The sequence below is a fragment of the Lissotriton helveticus genome, chromosome 2_1, assembly GCF_964261635.1.
Source record: "Lissotriton helveticus chromosome 2_1, aLisHel1.1, whole genome shotgun sequence".
In the NCBI taxonomy this organism is placed as follows: Eukaryota; Metazoa; Chordata; class Amphibia; order Caudata; family Salamandridae; genus Lissotriton; species Lissotriton helveticus.
Genome location: NC_136059.1, coordinates 2,054,158,014 through 2,054,174,696, shown reverse-complemented (window position 1 = coordinate 2,054,174,696; position 16,683 = coordinate 2,054,158,014).

Sequence of the window (16,683 nt, the reverse complement as noted above, 5' to 3'; positions counted from 1 at the left end):
CTGCTATCCGTGTTCTGTGACCATTTCTTGAAACCCATCATACAAGGTACCACAACCTACCTTAAAGACACGAAAAGCATACTACAACTCCTACAAAACTTTACCTTTGAAGAAGGATCAGTCATTCTTGCCACATTAGATATAGAAAATCTCTACACCAGTATCCCCCAAGATGACACCTTGAAAGTTTTGGAATCAGCGCTTGACTCCATTACTTGGGAATATCGGACGCCTAAGGACTTCATCCTAAAATGTGCAAAAATAGCTCTGAAAGAGAATTTCTTCGAATACAAAGGCAAACTATACCTCCAAAGCACTGGGACCTCAATGGGCAGTACTTTTGGCCCCAGTGTAGCAGGATTATACGTCCATGACTTCGAAGTCAAACATATTCTACCCACAGATGGTCTTTTCTCCTCCTCCATAGGACTATGGAGAAGGTATATAGATGACGTCCTCCTCATTTGGAAGGGCAATGAAATCCTCCTGGAACAATTTTTCACCTGGATCAACACTTTAGACCCAAACCTGAAATTCACTCACTGTTGGAGTAAGCATGAAATTGTGTCGTCATCACAGTGAAGGCTACAACTCTCACGACGAGAACACACTATAAACCCACTGCAAAGAACAATCTACTCAAATTCTCGAGCTTTCACCCAAGATCACTTAGGGAAAACGTACCCTACGGCCAATATCTCAGGATCCGGAGAAATTGCAGCAACATCAATGATTACCGGGAACAAGCTAATGACCTAACCTATAAGCTGAGACATATGCTGGACAAAGGTTAAAAACGACCTAGAAACCAACCCCGTGCAGCACTACTAGAGGACAACTTGAAAGAACGCAAAGATATACCACTAACTGGCGTAACTCCGTACAGTACCTTGTCAGATGCAATGAAAAAATCAATCAACAAGAACTGGAGTATTATCACCAGCAAAAAGAAAACTTGGAAAAAAACCCTCTTTTCTTTCAAAAAAGGAAGAAGCATCAAGGATTGTCTTGTACACACACGCCCAAAAACCGAAATCCAGACTATAGAGAGATCAATCACAAATGCCTGGGGCCTCCCACCAGTTACCGGTCATTACCCCAGCTCTACCTGCAGTGTGTGTCATTTGACCACACACACAAACCAACTGAACCTGGAACCAGGCAAAATATGGACCCAACGAGTTCACACAAATTGTAACTCCACTTGACCGTGCGGAAAAAGGTATATAGGCATGACCACGCGCAAAATCAAACAGAGGATATGTGAACATCGCATTAACATCAGGTGCCGAAAGGTCACAACCAAAATGAGTGAACATTTTCTCCTCTCTAACCACACCACAAACGATCTGAAATGGACAATTATCGAACAAGTATGTACTGGCAAAAACATCCACAACATTCTGTTTGAAAAAGAACAACGTTGGGTCTATCGTCTGGGAACCCATTTAAACAGCCTGAATGATGGAATACCTTGGTCAACTGTTTTAAAACGTTGACACCTGAGGTGACTGCATAATAGGAATGTCCCACCAAAATAGCTGTCTCATGTAGCGTATGTATACACCCTACTGAGCTCTTGAATAAACTGAACAATTGCCTGGCCTCAGTATCTGCATCATGAACTACTTGAGTTACCTATATTTTATATTTTTTACTCCCACACAGTGGGGACGCACTTAAATGGGCGGACATTTGTAGCCGTCTGTGAAACAACTGTGAATGTGGAGTGGGTATGGCCTCCCAGTACCGTTACTCCCCTTCCAAACACAACCACGTACGGCTCGATCAATGAAGCATTTGCAATTTGATTACACCACATTATATGCACTGGATGCATAACGGCTCCATCGTTTTGAGCCCTGTGACTACTTACAAACATTTAAATTGCTTAATTTGAGAATTATTATTATATGACCGACCCCCATGTTGATAATCTAGATGATGTTTACCAATTCCCCCCCCCTTTTAATGACACTAGGTGTTCATTTCCTCAACCTTGGTCATCCTTTTGTTATCAATAAAGTTTCGAAACGAGTGGACACCAATTCCATTACGTAAGTGCCCGCTATCCTGCCACGAACGCAACCGCCGTTCCTAGCCCGTTCGGTATTGCCTTAAGGAGATCACACTATTAACAGATCCTATTGCCTATTTTATAAATCTAATTTTTTACCCTTCGCAACATAAGTGCTGACATTTTTCCAGGGTGAGATTTCCGAACATACAAGGTGAGCGTTTCAGCCTCCGGACCGACGTCCGATTGTGACGCAGCCCGCGATTGGCTACACACGCGCAAGCCCACGCAAGCCACACCCCCGTGGGCCCCAGAGATCGCTTCCGGGTTCAATCTCCTCGTAGTGACTACTTCTATGAAGCCGTCTGAACCGACCATTATCCACGAGGTCCGGTCAGAGGCTACGCGCAGGTATCGAGCGGGTGCCAGGCGTTGCGGGCGTGAGTTCCCTTCCCCGCATAATAGAGCTAAGTACTTTCGCAATGATTCAAATGTTTTTCATGTCGTATTTCTAAAACATTGCCTCAATTTTCCTCCCCTTTACAGGGTGTGCCATTGTCGCCTCCACACCCCTCCCGTGACCTAAAGGGCGTGGATCTTTTACCTAACGAGTGAGAGTTTAATTTTGTCATAATTTAGGATATGTGCCGGGTCATGCTATTGTCACCACGATTCACCGGCCTCGCCTAAACCGGCCCATTGAGCTGTAACCAACACGATTACCGGTATAACACCATAATCGGCGTCCAGGTGCATATAATAGACTACTTGCATGCATCTCCACTGGCACGTTGCAAGAAGGCCAGCTTCACTGTGTAAAATACCATTACAGTTATGATCGGGTAACCACTCCTTGAGAGGTAACCCAGAAGCACATCCCATAGTTCACTTTTTTAGATCGTATGCACTTTTGCAGTGAGTTTAAGTTTATTAATACAACTTATCACTAACATAAATATTTTCCAAGGGAACCCATCTACGCAACACAGGATTAATCAGCAAGGTTACCCGCATTAGGGTAGCGCCCCACATAACTTCATGCTTTTTACTCGTGATTGTCGTTAACATCGGCATTCTCCACTACAAGATGGCCACCTATTTTAGTGCTCTTTTGATCTCCAAATACTTTGTGCGTGTACGTAAATAGTAGAACCCCATGCAGCACGCTAGGAGACATCCGGCACCGGCATTTGGCGCATGGTTGATTTCAGCACAGAGAACTTGCACTAAGGTATATAATAACTCCAGCTTTTATTTAAGTTAACCGAAGTGTTTAAGTGTCTGACACTAGATTGAAGTGAACGCTATTTTTCACCTTTTGCAGAGTCAGTGCCAGCACGATAGGAGACATCTAGTACCGATTTTTGGCACACGATTGGCTTCAGTGAGAGGACTTTCACTAAGGTAAAATAATTCCAGCCCTGTTTTCAGTTAACTGCAGTGTCCAAGCGTCTCACATGATTTCTAAGTGAGCGCTGTCTTTCACACTCCGCAGAGTTAATCCTTCGTGGTACTGAATCTCTGAAAGAGATATCTGCCCGGCACTTTCAAGTTGGTGCAAATGCACCTGCTGTTCAGATGGTGATTATCGGAACCCCCTCATTTAAGGTACATTTTCATTGCATGTGATTAGACAGCTTTTAAGTACAACGTAAGCATGAGCGTTCACGTCACTATACGCACTGCTTATCGTTTCAGATATTAGTCACACATTGACAACCCAGGCCTGGCAGCATTTATTCATCGCTTCCATACTGCTTAAATATTCACATCTTAGAGTTTCTAATTGCAGCAACCGCGACGTGAGTGTGATCGTCAATACACTTGTTACACGAATGGTGTGGGAGATTTTGATTTCGAGTGGTTCTCAGTCTAGTTTCTTGCACATTCCATGTTCAATATTTCGGAATGCACATACCTTACAATTCACCATTGATTCTTTATTTCTCACTTGGGTGATGTCATTATTTTCGGTTTATGTTTCAAACGCATTTAGCACTGGTGAGTAATGCTGACATTTGACCACGAGCAGGCACATGAGGTGTTTGACGCTTTGACCATTGTAATGACTGGGTATAGATTGTTATTGATATTTAGAAACATGTACTATGGTTTAGTAAGTGTATACAATGTAACGTGTTGTTCTATATATTGTTTTCTTTTACATTAGTGCCCCTGAAGAAGGGAGTCCCTCCCGAAATGCATTGGGCCTCAAAAAAGAAGCAGTTGTAAATGCGATTTGTGTTATATGTAGCAGTGTTTATTGTTTATGGACTTATCAGTTCTTGTAAATACTTGAAGAATACAGAACTACAAAATCATTTTTGATATTTGAAAATATTATATGAACCTCTGTCTCATAATTCAAACATGAAATGAATTTGACAAAACTCATGTGTTTTTCTGTTTATTGACTGAGTACTATGCAGTAATTGTAGACAAAATTGTTTAGAATCTAATACGATACTTTTACTCAAGCAGTGCACCTGGTATACCAGTGGTTCTCCACTAGCCGATGTACATTTATTGGGGCTGGCTGCCCATCCACCAGGGAGCACGCAATCTGTGTATTAATTTGAATTAACAATTGTTTTACTAGTAAAGAAAAGGGTGTGCACCTCTAGACAACATTGCAATATACTTAAAACCATGATTGTAATTAAGTTATGTACTTGTTTTTACTCAATTTATTTATTGAGGCATATGTGTACTTGTCAACTTAAATCTACATACTAAATTAATATTTATAACCAATTTATTATAACCATTGATTGAAAAATCCTTGTTTTTGTACACTTCTTGATTCTGTTTTATGTTCTATATTGAAAATAATAAAATAATTTTTAAAATAAGTGGAACTATATAGGAAGATAGCGTTTTAAAATATCTTACCACATTTTTCTAGTTTTCATCCCAAAAGTCATAGAGAAAGTTTACTTTTTGGTCAGTTGCTTCCTTTATGGTGGAGCAGTACCAATGAAGCGGACTCTTTGAAATATAGGGCTGTCTTAAAATAGAAATTGATTGCAAGAGTCTTCCCAAGCATTTGGTAAGACTGTGTTGTTAAAGGGAAATTCTTTTTTATAGTGATTCAGATTTGATCAATGACAAGTGTTAGAAATGGGGTATCTAGTTGGCTAGGGTAGGCACCTGAGCCTGGCAGACCAAAGAAAATCTGTGCCTGCCCTCTGGTAATTTGGTGCAGAGCAGGCATGCATATCATCAGAGGTAATGTGTAAACTGTTTGAGCAAGTAACACAGTAACACGAGTACACTAAAAAAGACTCTACACAAGGTTTAGTAAAAGCTGAGATATTTATGTGGATTAAATAAACCTAAAATAACAAAAATCCATTAATTAGATCAGGAGTTATGTAGTTTTGTAAAGAAATCAGGTCAGAGCAGTATTAGGTTAAAGCTTCCAAAAGCCAGTCGGTAAATCAAATCATGTCACCTTTAGATTGCAATTGAGGAAACAGTGCTTCTAGCAATCCTTTACACAAAGAGAAAACCAACTTGTCTTGTATGCAAGTTCATACGGTAATTATTAGCAGCATACCGCCAGGGTTGTTCTGGTTTCGGGGCTCAGGGCTGCCTGATCGTGGTCTCTCCGCGTGTTAGCACGATCCCCCACTACTCCTGCTACCTTGCTGGTCTGTAGATTACGACCGCCGACTCTGGGGCACGTCCCTCACCCTCTCCCAAAAGCTTTGTAGAGCAGGGTGTGTGCCCGAGGTGTTGGTATTTGGAGAGAGGCTTTCTATAGTCAGGTGGTTTGAAAAGATCGTACTTTGACACAGCACTCTTTGGCCAGAGGTTATCTTTTTGCTCCAGGCACGCTCCAACAACACGGATCGCTTGTCTTTTGCAGAATGTGAAATGCTGGGGATGTCAAGGTCATCACAGGGGTCAATTGCAGCGAGATGAGCACACAGCACTTAGGCAGTACTTCAGACCCAATTCAGAGCTGTAAATCTGATTGTTGCAAGGTTTTTTGTGTACCTGAGACCTCAGGGAAGGGCAAGCCAACAGGCCCTTGGAGTCACTCTGGGGGTGCAGTGGTTCTTTTCTTTGCAGGGCAAAGATCAGCAGGCAGCAGTGCAGCTCAACAAAGCAGGACAGCATTTACAGGGAACAGTCAAGTGCAGTAAAGCGATAATCCTTCTGGTGCAGCAGCCTTTACTCTAATAGCACTTAATTCATGTCCAGTAGTGTATTCAATTGGTAGGGCCAGAGCCCTCAAACCTATACCCTAAAATGCCTTTGATGAAGGATGACTTCAAAATAGTCTCCAGAAGTGCACACAGACCCCTTTCAGCCCAGCCCTGGCTCCAGACTACCAGTAGGGGGTAATCAGCCCTTTGTGTGACAGCAGGACACTGCCTATTCAGATGTAAGTATTAACCACCTCTCGCCATCTTAGCCCAGGAAGGCCTAATGAACTAGTTTCTTTATATTTTTCTTATCACGTGGATCCATGTGCAAACATACACATTCATCAATTTGTGAACATACGCAATATGTAATCAAAAAACCTTCATTTTGAAAAATGCTTTTACTTCAAAATTATTTTGTTATTTTTCTGATATGTATTCTTCAAACATATTACACACTATAGAATTCTGTATACTTATATTTCAATGTACAATTGTGAAGTAAATTATCTATAGTGCATGACAAAGCAACAGATATTTACATCATAGCTTTACATTAGTACCATATAGTCCTACTACATGGTCCTTTTATATCGGTATATACACTACTTAGCCCCGATACTTTTTCTTTTCTATGGTCCAGGTGAAAAGTGAAGGGTGTTAAGGTCAGTGAACACTTTAGTGTTTCTTCTCAGAGTTCAAACCACTATACGTTGGTTGATCTAATAGTTTCTTGTTACTTCCGTTGACTCTGCAGTAGTGATGCTCTTGACCTTGTATTGGGAAAGGGTTGGTGAATGTGTAGGGTGGTGTGCTGACGCGTTTCGACCTTCAGGGTTGGACTTATGTATTTACAAAGAAGGTCTTCCTCAGCGCTGTGGGAGTTTTCCTGTTGTACGACACTTTTGCTATTTGGTTTGGGCTGGAAGGCTATGAGACGGCTTCCAATCTTTTTGGCGATTTAATTTCTGATTTCCATTTGTAGTCTTTATTCGAAATGATTAAATCCATTGATTATTTCAGGAGTCTTGTGCTTTTGATCAAGCTCTTTTTTTATAGATGCAGCTCTTTCTTCATTTTGCTGTCTTCCTCATGCGTTAGCGCTTGCGGTCCGTCTTCATGTCATGACATAGTCCTGTACTGAAATAGGTCTGTATCCTTTAACAACTCCATTTCTATTACCCTAAAGGTTTCTTACTACATATTTTTCTTAGGGCTCATAGTAATGACTAATGTGGATTTTGTAACATCTATGCAGCTTTGAATAACATAGTCATATCAAAATAAATCAGATCCTTTCACATCTAAATCATGAAGAATTACAATCTCATATATATGTGAGCTCCTGTGCTATAACTAACTCTCCAGCACTTGGGGACACATCTGTTTAGTTTATGCTACAGACCATTCTAAGAGCTGCAATGTTGCTGGCTGTTTCAAGCTTGTTAAAGAGCAGCACAAGGGGGTACAACTTTTTAGAATTATTTTTTATTACATTGCAAACGGGGATTTTGCTCAAGTTTACCTTTGGCGTACCGCCCCTTCCTCACACACTGGCTGTGGTTGATTTAATAGGGAGACTAGAAACTCCAAAGCTGATTTGGTGGTTTAGTTTGGTTGATGCAGTAGGAGGGGAGTATTTAGGCTTGAGAGAGCTCCTATCCAGCAAGAAAGACATCTATCATGTTAATACTACATTGAAATCCATTGTAAGATTTCACCAGCCTGAAACAAGACAAACCATTTTGTAGTTCCACCAAATATCAGACTTCCATGACATCTCAATGCAGCGGATGTGAGAGTGGATGAGGAAGGGCATGGTATAGGTACTACTTTAGGAAAGGGTAATTGCATGCAACCAAAAGATTACAGTAGTTTTCCTTAAATACCCTGGCTCAATCAACTTGCTGTGAGTTCAACGGTTGAAGAGGAACATTTCTGATGAAGAAATTCTTCTTGCAGGTTTAGGGAAAATACCTAGAAAGTTGTTATTGTGTTGGTAGTTATGATGTAGGAAAGTAGGTCATGTGGGATGTTATGTCAACGTTCTGAGAAGATATATTAGGAGATGTTGTGGAATGTTGGGGAACTCGAACTGGAGGAGCAGCTTGAATACAATGTGTTAGACCTGGCATAATTGGCATGGAGTTTCTCCTGTATTTTTGCCTTTGCCTCCTGTGTTTTTGCAGTGTGTTGGACTTAGTTTATGCTTGTCTATATGCTTTGGGCACTACTGTTCAGTGCAAAGTGCAAGTGCTCCTTGTAAATTGTTGGTATGGATTGGCGATTCCATGATTGGCACATTTAATTTACAAATCAGTCCCTAGTACAGTGCAGTGTGTGTGCCCATGAGCTGTAAATCAAGTGCTGCTAGTGTGACTGCAGCAGCAGCCTGTAAATGTAACTCAGACTTGCCACTGCAGTGTCTGTGCATAGTTTGGTCCTGCCATGTCGACCTGGCAAGTGCACTCACTTGCCAGGCCCTAACCTTCCCTTTTCTCACATGTGGATCACTCCTAAGGTAGGCCCAAGGTTCCCCTGTAGGCAGGGTGCAATGTATGGGAAAGGTAGGATATGCCCTGATGTGTGTGGCATGTCCTGATAGTGAAATACTGCCAATTTAATTTTTCACTATTGTATGGCTATCTGTCCCATAGGATAGATTGGAGAGCTTGCTCATAACCTCTTATGAGCCTTACTGCCCATGGGAACAAGATAGGAAGATAAAGTTTTTTTCAAAACCGTATTTATTAAAAGTTCAAGCAGATCAAGTGTACAGCACCCCAAGAGCAGGGGAACACGACAATATGCAAAGTACAGTAGAAAATACGTATGGCTCAAACTTTCGATTAACCCCCACCCGCCCCCGTATCCCCCCCACAATCCCAACAGTACCAACTACCCACCCCTTATCCCACCCTAACCCGATGCACGTGATCACAATTAGCTGCAGAAGACAAGAGAAAACACACTAAGTGTCTTGGAGCTATCCGGGCCCCGAGGCTTCAATCATCAGACAGACCATCATCCGGTACAATGGGAGGATCTAATATCAGGTCTCTGTAGTCCGCCCACCGCTTCCAGATCTTGTAATGTTTCCTAGGGCAGCCCCTGGCCTCAAACACCGGCTGTTCCAGCCCCATGAGGAAGTCCAAGCCCGCCTTCCAGGCGCCAAGTGGGGGGGCACGGTCACTCTTCCAGGCCCTCGCCAGGTCTCTCTTGGCCACAACAAGGCCCAACAGCAGGAGATGGCGCTTATAGACGTTACCACCCACTTGATCCAGGATATGAAGAAGACCCAACCTAGGTGTACGAGGTAGCTCCCACCCCAGCACTTCCGACAGGCAGTCCCACACCCCACCCCAGAACCGGACCAGGCCCACACATGACCACACAGTATGCACTAATGTGCCCCTCTCTGCCCCACAGCGCAGGCAATCTGGGGAAGCAATAAGGCCCGCCCTCCACAGTCTCTCCCTGGTGTAATAGGCCCGATGTAGGTATTTAAATTGTATGAATCTCAACCGTACTGCAATAGCCGCACCCCGGGGGGATTCCAGCGCCTCTCTCCAGTCATCCTCATCCAGCGGTCCAACATCCATCTCCCAAGCGGCCTTCAACGACACCAGGGATGAGGAGCAGTGAGTGACCAACGATTGGTAGATTTTCGAGACTTTTTTATCCCCTAGGTCTCCCATGAACAGCTTAGCTTCAACGGGGCTGAAGTCCGGAAGCTGGTCCAGCTCCACTAGGCTCGGCGCCAGCGCATGACGAAGCTGTAGGTACTTAAAAAACTGGGTCTTGGGCATCGCAAACTCACCGCTGAGCACTTCAAAGGACTTAAAGGTAGTCCCGGTAAGTACGTGACCAAGCGACGAGATCCCTATGGAGTCCCAGCCACCAAACCCTTGCAAAGAAGCCAGCGCCGGGAGTCGCCCGTTGTGCCACAGCGGAGTTTCGGCCGTCAGCCGTCCCCACCAACCCATTCGACGTAGTGCCTGCCTCCAAATCAGGAAGACCACTTGTGTCGCATGCGGCAGCAACTTCCGCCGCCCCGCAGAATACAAGAGGGTATGGAGCGTGGCACCTCCCATCAGAGAATGTTCCAGGGCATACGCCGGGTCGTCGCGGCCCCCGTACCACCACTCATTCAAGACCAGCAAATGAGAGGCTTGATAGTAGGACAATACGTCTGACGTCGCGAGGCCTCCACAGTACGTGGACAAAAAGCAGGTCCGCAGTGCCACCCTAGAGGCACCCCCAGCCCACAAAAACCGGCCTAATAGGGAGTTCACACGCCGGAACCACTGCGGGTCTACTCTGTACGGATGGTTCTGTAGTTGGTAGAGTAGTCTAGGGAGGGCCACCATCTTAAAAATGGCAGATCTGCCATAGATGTTCAGAGGCATGCGTGACCATGTCTTAACGTCGGATTGAACCCTGTCCCACACCGGTTGTACATTACGCTCCCAGGCAACAGCGGCAGACTCCGACAGGAAGACTCCGAGATACTTCAGGCCACCAACCGCCACCTGCAGATCCACTGCCCAAGGAGACACCTCGCGCCGGCCCCCCAACAACCAGAGGGTCGATTTGCGTGGGTTAAGGTATAGTCCCGAGACTTCCCCGAACACACGCATTATCTCCAATATACGCGGTCCTGAACGATCCAGGTCTGTCAAAAAGAAAAGAACATCATCCGCATACAGTGCGATTCTGTCCGTGAGGCTCGCACCCCACACAAAGCCACGAAGCTGTGCATCAATGCGCACCCAGGCCGCCAGCGGCTCCATGGCTAGCGCAAAGAGATACGGGGACAGGGGGCACCCCTGCCGGGTCCCCCTAGCAATCGGGAATTTCTCCGAAATGGCGCCCGAGACACGCACCGAGGCTGTGATGTCGGTGTACAGCAGTCGGACGTACGAGATAAAAACTGGGCCTAAGTTGAGGCGCGGCAACAGAGCAAAGAGGTATGTCCAACTGACAGAATCAAACGCCCTGTCGATGTCCGCCAGTAAGAGCGCCGCCCGCTCCCCAGTCGCCCCCATCGCACTAACCGCCACCTGCGCCCGTCTGATGTTGTGTCTTGTCGCCCTGCCCGGCATAAATCCCGCCTGATCCGGGTGGACCAGATCCGTCACATATGGGAGAAGGCGATTTGCCAACGCCTTAGCCAATAATTTGGCCTCAAAATTAATAAGAGAAATCGGGCGATACGACTCGTGCCTGTCAGGGGGCCTACCCGGTTTCAGGAACACCACTATTTCAGCCTGACGCCAGTCGACCGGCAAGCAACCACCCTCTCGCGCCGCCTCCAAAGCCTTCCGATAGTGCGGTCCCAGCTGCAAATGAAATGTCTTGTAAAATTCGCTAGGGAAGCCACTCGGTCCCGGCGCCTTGCCTGTGTTAAGCTGTCCCAGCGCATCGCCCAGTTCCTCCGCCGACAGGGGAAGGTCAAGGGCTGTCCTGGCCTCATCCGATAATGCCCGGGGGGGTAGGTCAGCTATGAATTTGTCGATCGCCTCCGGTGGGAGACACTCACGCGAAGCGTATTGTACCCTATAATAGTCGGCAAAACTCGCCGCAAGCGCAGCAGGGTCCGTCATAGCAATCCCCTCCCTATCCGTAAGGCCCGGCAGAGAGATCGGCTGTAGAGTTCGCTGACACAGGCGGTGAAGCATAGAGCACGATTTGTCACCCCACTGATACACCCTACTGCGCGTGGCCAGCCAGGCCTGACGAGCCTCGTCCAGCAGGATCGAAGCATAGGAACGCTGCGCCTGGAGAAGTAGCCGAAGCGCCACGTCCCCTGCATTGTCACCACACTGCCCCTCCAAAGTTCTCACCGCAGCCGCAGCCGCCACAGTGGCCTCTTGACGCCCCCGACGGGCGGCAGCACACCAGGCGATGTCTACGCCCCGTAGCGTGGGTTTCATGGCCTCCCAGACCGTCACACTGTCCATGCCGTCGGTCAAATTCTCCCGCCAATATCGGGCTATCGCACCGCGCAAGTGGGTCGTATATTCCGCCCGTTGGAGATGCCACGAAGACATCCGCCAACGGAACGGCTGACGGGGTTTACATAGTGCAATCCGCACTGCGACCGGGGAATGATCCGACAATCCACGGGGCTGGATCACGGCCTGCTGCACCCTATCGAGGAAGGCCCCGGATACAAACACACAGTCTAAACGGGAAAAGGAGCCATGCACCGCCGACACAAACGTGTACTCACGCGCCCTGGCATGCAGATGTCGCCATGCATCCACCCAACCGAGCCCATCACTCATAGCTCTCAGACGAGTAGGGGCAGGCGCCCCCGCGGCCACTTGCAGTCTCTGCCTGTCTAGATTCACATCCATCACATCATTCCAGTCACCCCCTATGACAGCCAGGCAGTCCGGAATATCGGCCCACAATTCAAACAGGCGCTCCGCTAGAGACCACTGCAGGGGAGGGGGAGCATACACACTGCCGAACACCACAGGTTCCACACCAATCATGCCCTTGACAAACACAAACCGGCCCTGGGGATCAAGCCAATGGCGCTCGTGAACATAAGATAAGCGTCGATGAATGAGGACAGCCGCCCCTCTCGACCCCCTGGTAAAACCTGCATGGAACACCTGGGTATAACCAAAACGTTGTAGACTCAGCACCTTCGTTCCTAACATATGTGTTTCTTGCAGTAACATGACATCTGCCGAGTCCCTCTTACCCCAGCGCAGCACCGCCCCCCTTTTAATCTTGTCCAGCATGCCCCTGACATTCCAGCTAAGAATCCTCATGGAGCCACTAACAGGCACCGCCCCTGGAGAATCACCCATAGTCTCGGTGGGAGAGCATCTGGAAATCCCCGGACCCAGCCCAAGCACCCAGTAATACAAAAACCACAGCAGCAAAAATCACGTGCACCCCCATCCAACCACCCTGCACCCCCCCCCACCCGAACACCCACCCAACATCCTCAACTATCAAACCCCCGCCTATCCCCCCTCCCCCACCCCTATACCTCATGAAACAGTGAAGTACCTGTCGCGGCATAAAGAGCCCCGGGCCCAAAACAGAGCGCCCAAGGTCCCCCAGGCCAATGGATCCCCCCACACTCCCCAACTAACAGTACCTCCCCTTTGGGCCCCCCTCGAACATGGGAGGAATGGGCCGCCCATAGGTCAGCACCCCGAACCCCATTACTCACATGTGGCCCACCGCTTAAGCGCAGCGGGACAGAGCTACTATAAACATCACGCCCATCCCCTGTGGGACCAGTCACGACCCAGACCACCCCACACCTCAGACCAGCCCATCAATCAATAGTGTCACCCCTATGGCCACCAGCCCAGGCCAGAAACGAAGGACATGCAGGAGATAGGAGAGGGCCCTACGCCCCTCAGGTCCCAGTCCCAGACTGAGCAGTATCTGACTGTGCACCATCCAGTAGGTCACCCCCGGATCGGGAGCGTCGTCGCGATCTGGACTTCCGGCGTCTTTTGCTCCCGTTGGAAGAGTCGCCCCTCTCCGGCGATGACCCACGCGACGCTCCGGAGTTCAGGCCCGGCTGGGCATTCGGACGGATCCTGACAGTCTCATCTGTCCATTGAAAAACCGCCTCCGGGGTGTCAAAGAAGTGAGTCTTGGAATGAAACACAACACGCAGACGTGCAGGGTACAACAGCGAATACTGAATTTTCAGGCCTCGTAACTTGGCTTTCGCATCCTGGAAGGATCGGCGCTGCTGCTGCACCAGCCTGGTATAGTCCGGAAAGATCATTATCCTGTGACCCTCAAACGACAAGTCCTCCTTCGCCCTTGCTTCCCTAAGGATCACATCCCGGTCATGAAAATTGAGGATCTTAGCGATGACCGGACGCGGTCGCTCCCCCGCCGGTGGTTTCTGCGCCAAGGCTCTATGGGCACGCTCCACCACAAAGCAGCGCGATAAAGCGTCCGGGGGAAGCCAGCTCTCCAACCAGTGCGCCAAGAATGAATCCATGGACCCCTTCTCACAATCCTCCGGAAAGCCCACAAAGCGCAGATTGTTCCTTCGCGCCCTCCCCTCCGCATCCTCGACACGGAGCGCCAGCCCTTTTTGGATCCGGGCCATGTCCTCCACCTTCTTTTTCAGGGCCACCACATCGTCCTCCACTCCAGTAATCCGAGTCTCGGTTTCGGTGATGCGGGCCACAGCATTGCGGAGATCTTGACGCAGCAGCATGACATCGGCGCCAACGGCCCCAATCTTGGCATCAAGCATGTCTCTGGACTGCGTAATGGCGGCCATCAGGGCCGCATTATCAGGGCCCGTGTGCTGGCCACCACCGGAGGCCCCGGATCCTCCACTGGGCCCCGTGAATTTATCAATTGTCCCTTGCTTGGCGGACCCAGTGCCGCCCCCTCCTCTCGTCATGGTTAGCGGCAAGGAAAATGGCCACACTGCCCCAGTGGGGGGCCCCTCGTCGACAGCAATGCACCAGGTACGGCCACTCAGGGGGGCCAGGGAGACTCCGTCGGGGTTCAAATGCCGTCTCCAATGAGCACCCCCAGCACACCAACACCGCAGCCCAGCTCCAGGCAGCAAGCCCCAGCGGGAACGCCTGGCAGGATAGTCACGGCACTAGGGAAGGGCTTCCAGGATCGCAGACTGGACCCCACCCCGGACCTATGAGCCGGGACGCGCAGAGGAAAGTTCCAGGAATCGGGGACGTCCAGCCCCGTCGACCGCCCGGCCACTCCACACCCCACCCGAGTCACAAAGCAGCGGCCAATGCAGAGGAGGGGGGGGGGGGGGGGGGCACTCACAGTTCGTCTCGGGCTATCCGCAGGAGACCTCCACGCACCATCCGGGCAGCAGGCTTGTCCCTCCAGGTACCACCAGCTCTGGCCAGCCAAGACCGACGTGGCGTGCAAATCGCTAGGACTCTATCTGTTCTGAGCCCAACTCACGGTCCAGGAGCCAGAGAAAGCACTATCCGGCTAGGGTCCACCAAACTCGAGGCCCCGGCGTCTCCAGAGCCAGGCAGGCAGCAAGGACACTCCAGCGCCCCAGTATCCGAGGCAGGATCCAGCGGGGACTCCCTCCGTCGTCCCACCGGCCCCAACCAATCCTGGGAACAGGCCCGGGGAGTAGCGCCTCAGAGCGCACGTCACGAGGAGATTGCAAGGCCACCGGTCAGTAGGGGGCAATCCGCGACCCAGTCCCTCAGGGTCCCCCCGGACGATGACAGCGGTCACCGCGCACTACAGGTGCCGCACTGACCACAGGAGCCAGCTTCCGCGACCCCCGGTCGCACAGACACGGACCGGCCCGGGGTCGCAAAACTCGAGGCCCCGGTCTCCCGGGGTCCACACAGGCCGCGGCGTCCCCACACCGTCCCGGGGACACCCCAGGGGCAGCCTCCGATGATGCAGGCACTCTCAGCGGTCCCCGCGGGTTCCGGTGCCGATGCTGCTGGGTGAGGGTTCTCCCGACCGGCTCAACCGCCGGCCGACGGTCTCGGGTCGCGAAAATCGAGGCCCCGGCTCTACTCGTGGGCAGTAGGCCGCACCTCGTCGCCAGCAAGTGTGGGTCGCCGGAGCAGCTGAAGAAGCAGGGCGGCACACCGGACAGCTCTCGGTGCCACCCGGAACACTGCCAGCACAGGTAGGGTAGTTTGCGGGGCTCGGGGGCCAGGATAATATCCGGATAATGTGTGGGCCGGCGGGAGCTCCTCTAAGCTGCGACCGCCATCGACGCCCTCCAAGCCACGCCCCCAGGAAGATAAAGTTTGATATGAACTCTGCATGATAAGATGCAGTTTATAGTGAGGGTGATTTTTACATTCTGGGTTTGAAAATGCCACTTGTAGAAAGTAGGTAATTTCTTGCTTAACCATCTAGCGTGCCTTTGCTAGGTTGTGTATTGACTGTCTGGCTTTCGAGTGACAGGGGCTGGGTATGTGCATTCTGTTCAGTCAGCTACTTGGGGGGTTGAGATGTGTCCTGCCTTTCCAGGGTGAGTCAGGGCTGGGCTGAATAGACCTGGGCTGCATTCATGGTAGGGGAGGACAGTTCTTTTACACATGAATGGGCCTGGTCTACCAAGAAAAATTATGTCTCCACTTCCTGCCAGGAAGTTGCACCAGAGAGAACATAACTGGTTTTGGCTAGGCAAAAAGCTTCTCTGCTACAGAGAACAAAGGATTTTGTATTATAAAAAGAGGGGCCCAGACCCCAGACTTTTAGATCATTTCTGGAATTCAAGCGGAACCTTTGCCAAGGAGAAGATCTGGAGAAACTGAAAGAGAAGTACTGCCCCTTTTCTGTGTGCTGTCTGGAGTTGGCCTGCAGTAGCTATTTCTGCAAAAGAAAGGACAAGGACTTTGCTGTGTGTTGTGTCCCCTGCTTGAGGAAGATCTCTAGGTAGAGCTTGCCTCCTGCTGTTGAAGTCTCAAGGATACAAAGACTTCACCCCAGCTCCCCTGAACTCCCTTGCTGAGAGTTCTGACCTGCCAAGAGGTGTTTGCTGCTGTTCTA